This window comes from Haliotis rubra, unplaced genomic scaffold (assembly GCF_003918875.1).
Source record: "Haliotis rubra isolate DU_JTF1 unplaced genomic scaffold, ASM391887v1 Scf454, whole genome shotgun sequence".
Classification (NCBI taxonomy): domain Eukaryota; kingdom Metazoa; phylum Mollusca; class Gastropoda; order Lepetellida; family Haliotidae; genus Haliotis; species Haliotis rubra.
The window spans coordinates 119,099-134,974 of record NW_025767140.1 but is presented as its reverse complement, the minus strand read 5'-3'; the positions used below and the strand labels follow the sequence as shown (position 1 = coordinate 134,974).

Sequence of the window (15,876 nt, the reverse complement as noted above, 5' to 3'; positions counted from 1 at the left end):
CAACGTAAAACACAACTTTGCAGATTCGGATACCTTTCGGTATGGACTTGCCGAAACAAAGCGTCAAAAATGCAAATTCAACTTATAAAGTTGAAAAATAACGCGATGAAAAAAAACGCGCGAAATCGGAGTTCAAACGTTTCACTAATTTTCCCCAGACTTTTCTGGGGAATACGGGTTTCAACAGCTGGGCTGCGCTCATAGCACGTGCGCAGTGAAATAGGTTCGCGCAACTTGGAAGCGGGCTGTCTGGTGAATACTCGGTGAAGGCTTTGGTGTGAGCTATTTTCATAATGTTTTGTTGATATCTCACAGGCGCGAGCTTTTTATATGTTATGACAGTAAATAAACTGTTTATATAATTTCATTTGTCTATTTCACCACACGTTCTTCTCACCGAGTCACTTTCTCAGTTCGATACTTAAAAGCAATGTCATTATTTAGCGTTGACACAATTTCTAACTGTGATATAGATATGTCGTTGTCACAGACAAAACTCAATGTCTTGTTTTATTGACACCTGTGTGTCTGCCTGCCTGTCTGCTAATGACAATATTCAATACACAACTGCTATCAATGACCACATGCAATTTGAACTTAACACCAATCAGGCTATACACCATAAACAAAATGCATTGATTTATGGCCCGAGTTCGGTCTCTGTCACATTATGTAATTACACAGACAGGCAGGTGTGATACTTGAACACATGACATGTTATGATGTCTGTTGATTGCAAAATGTTATACACAAAAAATGAGCATGTATTTACAAAACCCAACATCTCTATATATACACACACAATGAGCCGTGAAGATGGCATCTGCTAATGAACCAGCCGTTACACTTGAGTGCACACCCACCCGCTCTGACTGGGTTCGGTATCCCGGCTGCTTCGTTTCGAGGGAGGTAAACCAAAGTACAAAATATTGCACTTTTGATTTGCGATTATACGCTTATAATTTTGTTTATTTGTATTTTCATAATCAGCAATGCGTATTATATGTCATGAAGAAGTGATAGTTGTGTTTTAATTATGTTTGATTTTTTGGTTGCATGTGACCTTTACGTAACTTTCATAGTCAGTCAATCCGTCATTAACCTGCAAGAACAAAACATGCTTTTGATAAACAAGCTTCGACATTATTTGTCATACAAACACAAGCATGAATTCTACGCATATTGTTTTCTTAATTTGGAAACTAGAAGGGCCCTCGCTAGAAAACATGCCTCCCCCTTGCACAGCAATCTCCTTTCACTATTACATTTTTGAAGTACTAGTGGGTACTTGTACTTTAATATACTTTCACCAAACCGTACGCAGATAGCCCCTGTGTCATACCTAACATGACCATTCATTCAAATCCATCCATAACTTTTTGAGGTATTATTCATGTTCTCCATTTATTTAAGTAGTATACACAATGGTGGTATGGGACCAGGTCCCCTCAAGGACTCAATTTAAAAAATTGAGCCCTTGGAGGTCCCTAATCCCGTACCACCATTGTGTATACTACTATTGAGTTGCATGCAAAATTTGACGAAAATCGGTAGAATAGTTTCTGAAATATTGACTTTTAAGTGAGCCTGGGGTTGGTCAGAAAAAGGTAATGTTCAATTTTTTGTTGTAATTAAGTCTTTATCAATCTAATGAAGTCAATGAGAGTTTCCCCAATGTTGTTTTTCTATAGCGTAACCATCTGCAAAGATGCGTGCAAGATTTCACGAAAATCGGTCAAATAGTTTAGGAAATAATCACTTTTTAGTGAGCATGTGGTCGTTCTGGTGAAAGGCTAACAATCCAACCTAGACAATACTTGTTATATTTTAGCGAGGCGAGAGGTGTTTTTATCTGAATGAAACACAGCTATCGGTAGTTCCCCCCGAGCTGCCTTGCTACTATCTCCTTAGCTCTCACATCGCTACAAGTACGTCCTGTCTTAATGTGAATGAAATTCAGGTCTCGGCAGTCGTCACCTCGCTACGGTCTCGTTTTGCTCTGAGCGAGCGCTGTGGATGAGTATGAGTGTGTGCGTGTCTCAGCTCGACTATGATGTGCGGTCCGCTGACTAGCGAGGCGACAGCTGTTTTTTATCTGAATGAAAACGCAGCTCTCGCCAGTCCTCCCGAGGGGTTGCTGTGGATGGACGATTGTGCGTGTGTGTGTATTTGTCTCTCGACTTGGTTTACGGATGGCTGTCTGTCTGGCTACATTAAGCAGAAAATAAACATGCAAGACTGATAAAAATCATGATGAGAAACTATCATCACATGGTGGGCGGTGGGCGATGTGTGAGGGACTGTGTAGTGAGGTACTTGTTAGCTGTCTGAGGTAAACGAAACGCAGGTATCACCTCGCTAACGTCTCGGGGGGTGGGGTGGGGGTTGGGGGTTTGTTGGGTGTTCTGAGCTGTATAAGTGTGTGTGTGTGTCTCGGCTCGGCTATGATGCATGGTCGGCTGACTAGCGAGGCGACAGCTGTGTGAAGCTGAATGAAAACGCAGGTCTCGGCATTCCTCTCGGGAGTCGCCTCGTTATGGCTGGCTATGTTATGTTGATGTCTGTGAAACCGTTTATCGTAATGAAGGCTTGTCTGGCCTGTTGCTTTGCTTGTTCTATGATTTTTTTCCTTGTCTTCGCAAATGACTGCATTTTTAGGAGACTTGGTCCAAATCTCTTGTTTCATTCTGTGATATTGTGTGATTTCTGATAGCGCCAAACGAAACTTTTCTTCTGAGATTTTAGAGTCGGTGAGTGTAGTGGAAATATGATCGTCTATCGTGTTTAACTTCTCTTCGGCTAGAATTCTAATTTCGTCATGCTTCAATGCTTTACGTTGCAGTCTGCGAGACACGTACTTATGGGTTAATCCCATCAACCCTACCACTCCGGCTGTAATTTCCCATGTAATCCCATGCTGACTGAAACCAGAGCGCTGTCAGCACCGTCCACGGAATTGACGGCCCTTTGATATTTTTTCTGTAATGCCAACCGCGTATCGCGTTCACGTTCTATTTGGTGTTTGATCTCGCATATCTGTCGCAAACGAAACCCGTCTACGGTTTCCAGTATTTTAGCTAATTCATCCACAACTGGGTACAGTCCCATCCTGTGTGTGTGTATAAATATATTTTTTTATAAAATAATATTTAATTGATTTTCCGTTAATATTCGATCGATGTATTTGAGGCTGATAAGGTTTAGATAATCGTACACGTAAATATTCAAGGCATGAATCGAAATATTTTCTATAACACTCACTCCATCGAGGCTTATTAAGGGTGTCGATTCCGGTTTTATGATGATATGACAACGTTGGTGATTCTGTCTGTCAACCAGCGTATTATCAACCCAGCCAAAAGTGTTCGTTCTGACTTCCCACGAGCGTCAGCGAGATAGACATCTTCTACGAGCGTGGTGTGTGATTTGATAGTCAAATTTGAATCGAAAATATCCCGTTGGTAATTTGGTACGTCAAACCGTAAATATGAAGCCACGTAGTTTGAAGCTAACATGTTGCCTGTGTGACCTGGTATTCGTAAAACTGGTACATCAAAGTCTTGAGTGAAAGATGTGAGAAGGATCCCATTGTTCGTAATTTAGGAGATGTAACCATTATTTCTAAAATATATGTGGGGTGAGGTGAGGGTCATGTTGATCAACCAGTCTGGCTGCTAGTGACACCCGCTCGTATATACGTTGTCAGGAGTGCAGGACATACTGGGTGTTTTCCTCGCTGGGCAGATCGAATCCCCGCGTGTCCCCGAGATCGGCTAGTGTTACGTTGGGATGATGGTTGTTCATCGATTGTTTTTATACAAAATTACGAAATGCTTTTCAATTGGTTATCGGATAATTCCACGGATGTGCACTTTAAACCTATGAGATGTATGTTGTCGGTAGGAAAATTGTGGTGAGCGATATCGTGTCTTCCACGGTCACGGTGACTCCCTGCAGACTGGTGTAGGCGTTAACGTTCACCCACACGTAAACGGAGCAAACTTGGTATTGTTGTTGTTTGGCCCCGCGGAGTTTGATCCCTTTCACGATTTCGACGTCACGCGCAGACGGTGGTTCGCTGAGGCAGACTTGGTTGTACGGCGTGGATTTCTCTGGCAGATTTTCCAGGACGTTTACCACACTGTCGAATTCTGTGACCATCTGCAATCCCACGTTTTGCGTCCCGGGTTTGCTCGACAGCATGTGGGCTACTCTTGCCTCAACTTGCTGACGATCATGCTGCGTTTTTGCGTAGAGACGTAAGCCACTAGCAGCGTTCCGTTGTTCACGACTTTCGTCAGGTAGTGATCTTTGTTGTCCGTGAAAACGTGGGGTAGAATCGAGTGTGATGTTGCGATTCCAGTCGATTTGGGATGGCACTAATACCCATTTGTTGTCGTTGTTGAAGATGAGAGTGTACTGCATGTTTCTGGAGACGGCCGTGGTCTCGACGTTGTCCAGGTGGAAGAGCAGGCCGCGGAAGGCTGGGGTTATCATCCATTCGTCTTCGTCGTTGCTGACCACTCCTTTGGTATCGAGGACTCCGAGGTTGGAGATCGCTATGTTGGCGCATTTTCTAACGCGTTCCTGGAGCATGAGACTGGAGGTCGATCTCATGAACAGTCCATGAGTCATTGTCGTATGTGCAGCATCTTACAGGATCGCTATACTTACGGGATCACATTTAATGTCAAAAACATATTTTCAATTCTGTGATGTTGCCTCGGATTAATTACTTGTAATGCCGCAACGAAAACCCAATAGTTGTACTTTTCCGTTTTCCGATACGAAACGAGATCGGGTAATTTCGTGGCTGTCACGGTGGTTTCCGGTGGTATGTCGTATGACGTAAACCCAAGCGTTTGAGGCAAAGTCTTACTGAGTCTCGTTTTTTCCATTGCTGATAACATGACCGTGCTGTTCGAGTCGTTCATTTTGAGTTCGGCTCCCACGGGTTTGAAGATTTCTTCGTTGAGCGAGTACACGCTGTAGTATCCATTGGTTACTTGGTTGAGGACGTTATTGACGAACACCCTGTTGTATTTGCCACTGATTTTGGTCAAACGTTGGTAGTAGGTGATGTCGCAGAGTGCGACTTTGAGCTGACCCGACGTGTTATCGATTGCGTGCATCGATCACCGCTCGTGATTCCCGGAAGCGTCACATACGCATTGAAAAAAAAGGAGATATGTATACTAAAATATATAACAATTCAAACATGTACAAACCAGGAGTGTTTTATTCTAAATGTGATAATAAGTGCTACCTATCTCACGCAACCGAGTATTGTGGTCGATGCAAAGGATGGTTTACATTTCATGGTTCAGTTCATCAACGCGTTTAAACATTACAGGTTTTCGGTCACGAATGTGAAAACGGTACACGCTTGGTTCCACAACCCGATGGCTGATGACACTCTTCATGATGTGCTGAGTTGGTCTGTATTCTCGTTTCACGTGTACTACCAGATCAGACGTATCCTGAAAGAAATCTGTGCCCCGATTCCGCAAGACAAGGCGTGAAATGCTGTAAACAATCCCTACGATCGACGTGAATACAAACACTTTGCGGTGAATCCAAACTAGATCCGAAGACGGTCGATTGGCGTTTGCCTGGTCTGAATCACGGTTTGGTTCACAACATGTCTCTCGCGGAAGCCAGCAAACAGCTGGTGAAAGACTGGGGTTACAAGTCGTATCATAACATCAAGACGAACGAGTGGACGATGATTACATGGCTTTCGACAACAGCAAGGATTACCGCGTTTGGAGGTTTGAGCAGGGACCTGCGGATGATTGGAATATGTTCATGCTGGACACTTCGAAAGGGTTTACTCGTGCCTGTGTCATCAGATTGAACGAATTGATTCGAACATACGTGTGAGCCGTGCTGGGCGCTCAGATGCAAACGCGTTCCAGCATCGTGGGTCATGAAGGGACAGCTTACGACGCGCAGAAACAGTACGTGGCTAATGTCAAGGATGCCATTGCTAGACCGGTTGATCTACCGAGTGCCATCGAACGCTATGAAAACGCGCTGGAATACGCCCGTTTGAAAGTCGACTATGTGTTCGGCGCAGGACTGTACATGGCTCTGAGTGACATGTGACTGAGGGTGAACAGAATGGTTGGCTACAACAACGAAATCGTCATCACCACAGCTGATCAAAAGTTGGATTTGAACCAGAGTCGAGTCGTGTCTCAGTACGAAACGGGCATCGTGGCACCGACACCAGAAAAATAAGTAGTAGCACCACGACTACAACAGCAGCTGCTGTCTCCACACGGTCAGACTGTACTTCATTTGGTTAAAATTTCCTTAGCGGCGATGTACAGCAGACCCACCACAGCGACGACGAAAGCCTACAGGTTTTGACCAAGCCACATGACAAGAAGCCTAACAACCAGGAAACGATGCTACCAAAGATGCCAGGCAGCGATTCGAGCGGCTTTGACAGCCAGTTTAGCCAGGGCTTTATCCAGTCTCTGCCGTCGTCGCCTGATGGGCTTGGTGGTGTTGGACGACCTTCGGTGGAAGTTGTTTGGGTCGTGCGCCGCCGTAATCTCGCAGGCTTAGTTCGTCGCTGATCACTTGACTACCACCACGGTGACTGGCTAGCGTCGACAGGGCGAGCGGTTTTCTCGTGTGTTTGTTCATGAGATCGACCTCCAGATGAGCTTTCAATTGCAGAGTCCCTTCATTGTCGATTTTGAACTTCGGATAGTCGCGACGCAAAGGTTCGACGTAAGTTTTACCGCACTTTAAAGCATCGTAATATTCGTCCACGGCCTGCTTTAAAAGCTCGTTGCCCACGGTGTCCCCCCCATGAACGAGGTGCCCATTGCATCATCGTCGTCGTTCAGCTGGTGTACAACTAAATCAGCCATGGGAATATAGTCAGCCATTTTTTTTATATTAAACTTATAATATACATAATTTCAATATAAACAATGTCGCATTATGGACGAAAGCTAGATCCTTTCCGAAAATCCAGAGAGCTGCTCGGTGTCAAAGGCGTGCGTCAGTCGGTGACCATCACCAACAATCCGAACACGATCGGTCACAAACCAAACGTTGCTGGTTCGATTCCCCAACCTAGACGCGAACAACGAAATCACGACTCAATTGGCTTTTCACATGATGTCGGAGACTGCGGACAACAAACCCCCACCCGTGAACAACCTGGGCCGTGCCATCGTCAAGAAAACCACCATCAAAATCAGCGAGAACGAGGTGCTGAGCATCGACGACACCAACGTGTTTTAATGTTACATGGACCTCTGGAGAACCTCGGAAGAACACGATGGCATGGTGTATCAAGGAATTAGATGGAATAACAACTTATCGAATGACCAACGCGTGGGAAAAGTTTACACGCCAGACCAGGTCGGCCAAATAATGAAAGGAGAAAAAGCCGCCGCTGAGGCTTACGGGAATCGGTTTTGAATACCGCATGACTTCGAGCTGCTCGAGGGCCACATGCCATTTTACCAGGCCGCGCTGGGCGACGGTGATGACGGACGCTGTTCATCCTGGACGACTGCAGTGCCAACAAGGAGATGGTTAAAAAATGAGACGTGCTGTCGTACTTGGCCTTCTCGGGCCAACACACGAAACGCAGCGTTTGGGTTCTGAAGCAGAAATTCAACTCGGTGCTGAAAGATTTACGGGAACAGACGTGATGGGTCGCCCTGTTTCACTGCAAGGACAGGGATTCATTCGAGGACTGCTTGCGAGAAAATGACATGATCCCGACCAAACAAGAACGAGAGCGACTGAAGAAACAGCTCACCGAAACGAAACACTCCAACCCCTGTTGACAACCGACCAACCCGTGGCGTATAAAGTCAAGCACCACAAAAATAATAATAATACTCTGTGGATTGTTGCTTTATAATAATAACAATTAGAAATAAATCTGCATGTTATGTTAGAAAATAAAGTAAAAATATATATATTTTAAATATACACACACGATGGAAAAACATTCATCAACGATGCATATCACGCCGCCGTGGTCGCCTGACTAACAGCCTTTGATTAAACTCGATTTCAACGTGCAGGACATGGGCATGCTCGTCATGGACTTAGGGATGGCGATGGCCACCAAGGACATTCTCGTGAAACAAGGAATTATACCGGAAAATATTTTGAAGAAGTATTATAATATTGTAAAAAAAGAAATGGCTACGATCGCCATGATGGTCGGTGGTGCATTAGTCAATGCCCTCGCATTTTCCGGCAGCAATTATCTATTCTCCAAATTAGCGGAACGTAAACGTCATGATTTTGGCCTTGGAGAAACTGCAAGCCGCTCAAGCCGAGTACGCCGAAAAACGCATGCAGAGAATACAGTTCATCAACGACCAACTCTCCCGCGAAAACCACACCATTCAAACAAGAATACTACCTGCAAACCTCTCGGTGAGGAACCCCCTACCCTCTCACAGTTGTACACGCCTTCCCCGGAACAGAAAGACCGGAACTGATTTTTGTGGCGCTGGGTCTAACCGCGACCGTGTTGATCGCAAAACAATCAGACTAAAATATATTTATGTGTATACATAAATATGGGAAGGCGTGCACCGTATAACTGCAAGTGCGGGCTGCTAGGAAAAACCAAAACATGCGGCAAGAAATGCACCACCAAATAGTGAGGAATACACATGATGTCCATACGAAAGGGTTTCGTGAATTACACGTGCGAAATATGTGGCGTGGGTGTGAAATGCCATTATCGTCATTGCAAAGCCCATGGAGCAGACGTGGTACGAGGCCATCTCATCTACTTGAGAGACTACCTCAACGAAAGCAACCGACTGCTCAGAATATAAATGTGACCTATTAGAGATTTGACTTCACACCTGACTATAGCTAAAAAACCTATTAGAGATTTGACTTCGCATCTGAATATAATTATTCTTCATTTTTAAAAAGTTTTCACACATTGATATAGCAACTAACAAAAAAAATCATATAAGAGATTTGACTTCACATGTGAAAAAAACCCTATTAGAGATTTGAATTCGCATCTGGATATAGCAACAATGCCAACTGTTCGAGAACTGAAAAGTATTGCCAAGGAACGCGGGGTGATCGGTTACTCCCGTTTGAAATAAGCCTCTGCTGCTGAAATTGCTCGGCATGAAAGACGAACCGACGGTAAAACAACTCAAGCTCCGAGCAAAAGAATAAGGGCTCACAGGTTATTCGCGCATGAGGAAAGCAAAGCTCCTCGAACTGCTGGAGGAACACAAACCATTGGAACTGGAATTCATGCAGATGAAGCACGCCGTAGGTAAATATCTGAGAGGATGGACGTCGACGACATCAAACCCCTGAATGCCGACAAAGTCAACGAGGAACTGAACGATCTGGGAAGCCTCAAATTTCAACTTACTGTGAGAATGTCGCTGGAAAAACAGAAGACGGACGGCACCACCGATCATAGCCGACTTGCATCTGGCTACCCATCATACAGACAGACTTTCCAGCTAACCCTCCATCGAAGAATCCGGCCTCGACTTGACGGGATAGACATGCCTACTCCCATCTCACAAATTGCTTGAGTGGAAACACAAAACCATCTGGCTATGAACGTCTTCGGACACGAAGGGAACACAACTATTGTGCACAGGATAAGCCCCGTCCTAGATAAAACCGTGCGAAGGATCAATTTATTTCTGATCAAAAGAGGACAAGTATCACTACGCAACAATTAAAAGTTTCAGCATGTTGTACGATCAATCGAAGCATGCCAGGAAGAGAACTTTTGCGAACGGTGTCTGCACGGCTACAGCCGACCTGCTGGAATCGCACCGGGACGATTGCCGAGGCGTGGGACAGACGGCAGTACGAATCAACGAAAACGTCTTGAAATTCTTCAACCATAAGCATCAAATGTCCGTGCCTTACGTCATCTACGCCAACTTCAAGGCCCTCATAAAAAACGACACAGTCGCTACATCGTACCCGGACGAAAGTTTCACGCACAAAACGCAAGAGCACGAAGCTTGTGGGTTCAGTTACGTGGTCGTTCGATGAGACGAACAAAGGAACACCGCCATGGTCTACTGAGGTCCAGACGCGGCCGAAACATTTTTCACATTTTTACAACACGAAGAGAGAAAAATCAGGAAAGAGTTGTCAGATCCTGCTCTCATGCGCATGACGTTGAAGGATAAAGTCACTCACAAGAAGGCTAAGAATTGCCACGTGTGTGAAGAACCCCTAAAGGGATTCGTGAGAGATCACTGCCACGTCACCGGCAAGTACAGAGGCGCCACTCACAACGCGTGCAACCTGAAGCTAACAAAATCAATCCCAACACCATCAAAATCCCTGTCGTGTTTCACAACCTTGACATGCAGGCCATCGCAAAGATCGACGGTAAAATAACGTGCATCCCCAACTACATGGAAAAATACATCTTGTTCTCCTTAGACGGTCTGAGATTTATGGATAGCGTTCAGTTGCTGCTGTCGTCTCTAGACAGTCTGGTGAACGCCAACGACCCAGACGACTTCTACATCACCAATCGATACACCGACGCCAAGACTCGGCCCCTGCTGTTGAGGAAGGGTGTCTACCCCCTACGAGTACATTGACGACTGGTCCAAGTTCGACGAAACGCGATTACCTCCCATTGACCGCTTGTACAGCAACTTGACCGATTCCAATATCTAATCAGGACGATTACGCGCACGCAATTAACGTTTTGGACAAACTGGGCTGCAAGAATTTGGGCGATTACCACGACCTGTACTTGAAAATGGACGTGCTGCTGCTGGCCGACGTGTTCGAGATATTCAGAAAAACGTGCTTGAAACAGTACGGCCTGGACCCCACGTGGTATTTCTCATCCCCCCGGTCTCTTTTGGGACGCCTTGTTGAAAAAGACCAGAGTTAAATTGGAATTGTTAACGGATTACGACATGCACCTGTTCGTGGAAAAAGGCTTGCGAGGTGGGATTTCCATGGCCTCCAAACGATACGCCAAAGCCAACAACAAGTACGTTCCCGGTCACGAACCCGGCAAACCGACCAAACACATACACTATCTCGACCCCGACAACCTGTACGGCTGGGCCGTGAGTCAGTATCTCCCCACCGGGGGATTCAAATGGGTCTCCTCGCCAGAGATGATTGACGTAAAAAAAAGGATCACGCCTGACGAACAAAGGCTATACGCTCAAAGTGGACTTGGACTATCCCGCAGAACTACACGAATCACACAACAGCTATCTGCTAGCTCCCGCACGATTGACGGTGAACCCGGACTGGATGTCCGAATATCAACGAAACTTCCTGGGAAACAATAGGCCGGCTAAAGTTGAAAAACTCGTGCCAAACTTGATGAACAAGTCAAAATACGTCATTCACTATCGCACTCTGCAGCTGTACTTGTCGCTGGGAATGAAACTCACAAAAATACACAGGGCGCTCGAGTTCGATCAAAGTCCGTGGATGGAGCCTTACATCTGAATAAACACGGACTTGCAAAAGCTGGCCACCAGCGATTTCGAGAAAACCTTGTACAAACTCATGATCAACTTGGTGTTCATAAAGACAATGGAGAATTTGAGAAAACGTGTTAACGTGAAGCTGGTCAGATCCAGCGAGGAAGAAAAACTCCGGAAACTCATAGCCAGCCCGTCATTCAACCGGAGCAAGATATTCGACGACGACTTGGCAGCGCTGCACATGGACAAAAGCCACATCAAATTCAACCGGGCTGTTTACGTGGGGATGTGCATCCTTGATGAATCCAAACGCTTGATGTACGATTTCTACTACAATGAGCTGAAAAAGCAGTACGGCGACAGGTGTGAAGTGCTGTACACGGACACGGATTCCCTGCTCATGGAAATTCACACGTGTACGAGGACATTAAGAAACACATGCACCTGTACGACACCAGCGACTACCCCAAAGATCACCCTATGCACAGCCAAGTCAACACAAAAGTGCTCAGCAAGATGAAGGACGAATGCACGGGCACGCCGATCGCCGAGTACGTCGGCTTGAAACACAAGATATATTCCATCAAGAAAGCCGCAGCCGCCGAAATCAGGAAGGCGAAAGGCGTGAAAAAATATGTGGTTAAAAAAACACATCAGATCATGTGGTTAAAGAACACATCAGATTCAAGGAAGCCCATTCTCTTCCCACAGAGGTTACTCCTGTCATATCTTCCTACGTAACCTCTGTTCTAATACGGCCCTTTCATGGTGTGAGCGTTCAAGACTCGTGATTGGAGGTAATCAGATTTAGTTGTGCAATCGGCGACGTTGTTTCAAAAGTGATCATTCGCAAGGCCTCGGTAATTTCCGTATACTTCGAGAAAACTAAACCTCTTCCCCTGCGCGATGCGCAAACGTTTCTTCTAGACAGAACTCAGTCGTGTTATGGTGGATCAGTGGCGTCTCCATCGCCCTCGTTGACGACGGACAAGCTAGCCATTAAACGTCTTGTGTGTAACATCAACACAAGTCCCCGGCAGATGGGGGATATTTGTGGCCTCACATTTGCTTGTGTTAGTCAAGTTGAATCTAAGTCGATGTAACACGTGTTCTGATTGGATAGAAAGAAGGGAGATAATTCGTGTTGCGATCTTTTGCCGCTAGGGGATTTTACGAGAACCGGGAAATATGGCCGTATTAGAACAGAGGTTACGTAGGAAGATATGACAAGTAACCTCTGTGGGAAGAGAATGAAGCAAGCCCTGTTCAAGAATAAAACATTCAAACACCAAAATGAACAAGCTGAGAAGCGACGGACACAGGACCTCACTGTCTCCCAGGACACGAAACGATGGATCGCTATCGACGGAGTCACAACTTATGCGTACGGACACACGCAGATATTAAATAAGTAACAAGCAGGCAATACATACATAATGGACAAAATTCATTACAGCCCGCTCGGGTACTGGAAAGGCGCGGACGCAATCCCGAAAATCGCCAAAGCCTGGCTCAGAAAACAAGCCATCTGGCAAGTCTACCTACCGGCACCTCGGTACAGCCTGAGAAGAAAATTCGACATTTCAACGCCGTATCGGGTGCACCAAGCCGACCTCCTGTTTCTCCCTCACGACAGGGTGAGACGTAATACCTACAAGTTCGCTACAAGGAAGCCGAACCGTTGACGACCAAAGATTTGAACGAAGTCGCCAAAGCCTTAGATCGCATCTACAAACACAGTCGCTTGACATGGCCTACTGTATTCTGGACACAAGTTCATGGGAGCCGTGTCGCAGCTGCTGGCCAATCACAAAGGCCAAGAGATTCAATCTCACCGTTGAGACGAGGAGAGATTCAATCGCACCTTAGCCAAACGCCTGTTCTCACACCAATACTCGCAAGATTTAATGGATTCCGGAAACAGAAACACGGAATGGGCTGTACGCTTACCGCGAGTGGTGGATGCAATCAACAACAATGTGGGAAAGAGACCCGTCGAAGCCATCAAAATGAAATCTGTTAACAACACCAAATCGGCTGCAGCATGTCGCGATAAAACGGAGAAAACATAACCAGACCGAGTCAGTGTTAGATACTTGTACGAGCCTGGCGAATACGAGGAAGACAGCAAAAAACACGCCACCGATCCGATATGGTCCATGAAAACGTACGTCGACATCAAAGACGACGAACCGAACTTGTACTTCTTGTAAGAAGGGCCGCCGAAAGCATTCGTCAGAGAGGAGTTGATGATCGTACCTCATGACACAGTCCCTTTTCGATCGCCCCCTGTATGATAATTGTCATCATTGTGTGTGTGTGTGTGTGAACTTAAAAGTCAATATTTCAGAAACTATTCAACGATTTTCGTCAAATTTTGCATGCAACTCAGTAGAACACATTGGTGGTACAGGATTAGGGACTTCCCCAAGGGCTCAATTTTTTAAATTGAGTCCTTGGGGGGACCTGGTCCCGTACCACCATTGTGTATACTACTATTTAACATTGGGATTATTTTCAAAGTACCTCTGTGTACATATACTTTAACATAAACTCTTCAAAATAATAATAGAAAGAAACGCAAAATAAAATTTGAAAGTTTGTAGGCATAAGTCAAATTAAGAATGCTTTGAGGGTTTAATATTGTTAGTTGGTTGTTGGTTTAGAAGAACATGTGTGAGCAAATGCAACCATCATGATTGTCATGATGAGCTTGACTGTTATGGAACACAACCAAAAGCCACTATTATTGCTTTTCACGTACAACCTATGACTATAAAAGACCCAAATGCATCTCACAAATTCATCCAAGACCCTTGCACATACTGGATGAGAAAATGGGACCTCTCAACTGTGCCCACCTAAATATTGCCACTGGACACTTACAAGCTGACGAATCCAAGACCTTCAGCATTCATCCCAGCACAATTACTCATTTGTGCGATCGTTTTGTGCATTCCGTTTCAACAAATGACCATCCAAGACCAGGAAGACGTGAGTCAACACACCTGCCCAAGATCGCTACATCCAGGAAACCCAGCTACGTGACTGCACAAGAACAGCTTGGAGCTCGGAGCTCGGAGAATGTCCGACTAGACAATCAGGAACCATCTCTGAGAGGTAGGTATGCGTGCCAGACGTCTAAACGTTGGCTCCTATCTGACACGATTACATCAACGTCAGCAAGCCTTGGAAACTGGAGGCACATATAAAGTGATGAATCGTGGTATCCCCTCAAGCGACGTGACAGACCACGCAATGAACGTTTTGCATCCAACTGCATCAGGCAAGTGGACAGATTTGCTGGAGATGGTGTGATGATATGGGCAGACATCTTATACACCTGCAGATTGGACTTGGTGCTCGTCCAAGGCAATCTTACAGTCACTCAATATATCGACCAGATTCTCTGTCCTCATGTGCATCGCCTTGTCGACTGCCAAAGTGAGCTATACCAACAGGACAACGCCATGCCTCACACACAGCACGTGCTACAGTGGACTACCTGGCCAATAACAACATCAATGTCCTCCCCTGGCCCTCCAGATCTCTGGATCAAAACCAATTGATTACCTGTGGGATCAGTTAGATAAACATGCATGTCAACGTCATAATCCCCAATTAAGGCTTTCACAGTAACTGTTCTTCAACGTGCTGCAGGAGGAATGGAGAAGGACTCCACAACGAAACATCCAACAACTGATTCTATCTGTGTCAAGGAGGTGTCGTGCAGTTCCAGCAGTAAGAGGTGGCCATACAAGGTTGTGACATCAACGTCTCCTCGTGGGCAGCAATAATGACTATGATGACTATCATTCTTGTGAAATGTGCACGACATAATTTCAATGCTGGACCGTTTATTTTTGTTGATTTACATAACTGAATAAGACCAAATTGTTCAATGATATTTTGTTTTGCGTTTATTTTTTTTAAGAGTATACTTTCTTCACCATCTAATTGATTTGTTCTGGGGATATACCCAAGAGATCCAGTAAGTTTCATTGAAATCCATCTAGTAGTTTTTGAGTAAAGATGCTAACACATAAATACACACACACACAAACAGGATTAAATGCATACCCTCTGCAAAAATCTTCGGTTTTGGCAGAAGCAATTACGATCATATTGATTATTATGCATACACATATTTTTATAAACCTATCACAACATCAACATGTAGTACATCAAAATGTACCTTGTGTTTTATAACTACCATTATATATTATGATTCTCAATAATATATTTTTCTCGCATTAGTGTTGCAGCTCGATTATGGGTAGCGATGTTCAGTTACCCCAGAATGATACTTACAATCATCAGAAAAAATGGAACCATGGTTTTTCTGAATCCATATGCAATACTGATTACAATTATCAGTGGTTCCATGGAAAGCATTTTGTCCTACATAAGCCCC

The 15,876-nt window shown here is 45.1% G+C and overlaps 1 protein-coding gene across 2 annotated transcripts in view; it reads right to left on the bottom strand.

The window, feature by feature from the left end:
* LOC124290004 overlaps nt 1–15,876 on the bottom strand; it is a 40,818-nt gene that overhangs the window by 7,068 nt on the left and 17,874 nt on the right. The window lies entirely within an intron of this gene.